Source organism: Geospiza fortis, unplaced genomic scaffold (assembly GCF_000277835.1).
Source record: "Geospiza fortis unplaced genomic scaffold, GeoFor_1.0 scaffold190, whole genome shotgun sequence".
NCBI lineage: Eukaryota > Metazoa > Chordata > Aves > Passeriformes > Thraupidae > Geospiza > Geospiza fortis.
This window is the reverse complement of record NW_005054328.1, coordinates 4,040,702-4,041,414: the sequence shown is the minus strand read 5'-3', so window position 1 is coordinate 4,041,414 and position 713 is coordinate 4,040,702.

The following is a 713-nucleotide window of genomic DNA, read 5'->3' as shown; positions in this document are numbered from 1 at the left end:
CCCGGGGTGTGCGGAGTGAGGGGGAGTGCCGGGCTCGGGGGTTCCCGGGCAGCCCCACACCTCTAACCCCATCCCGGGGCGGGAAAAGATGGAGGTCGCGCTAAAAATGGGGGGAGAGGACAGTAAACCCCGTCGGGCTGTGTCGCCCACCCCCCCTTTTCGGCGAAGTGCTCGGTTGAGGGAGCTGCGCGTCACGTCGTGGCGCTCCCCCATTAGCCCCTCCTGCCGCGCGTCACAAAACTGCGAGCGGTGACGCAACACCGTCCATGACCCCCCCGCGTCCCCCAGCACTGCACCCTTCCCGCAACCCGCTGTCCATACCGCGCTGGCGTGCGCGGGCTGCGCCCTGGGACGGTGGCGGCCCCGGGTGCTGCTGCATGCATCGGGTGTGTGCGCTTAGTTTGTTTTAAATAGTGTGTATATGTTTTAAATAGTATCTATCTTGAAATAGTATCGATGTGCATATAGTATCTATATGTATTTAAAATAATAACTATATGTTCGTGTATGTACGTAACAGGTGAAAAACAAGCAGATGCATTCATCGTTATTTAAAAGAAAATGCAAATAAAATATATGGGTATGTTTATATAATATGCTTGTCTTCCACGTCATTTTTACGGCTCCGCGGTTACCCAAGTTGTACTCTATAAGCAGGATGCTCCTCTGGAAGGCACCGGCTCCTCCGTGGTCTTCGAGACGTTTTTTCCTCC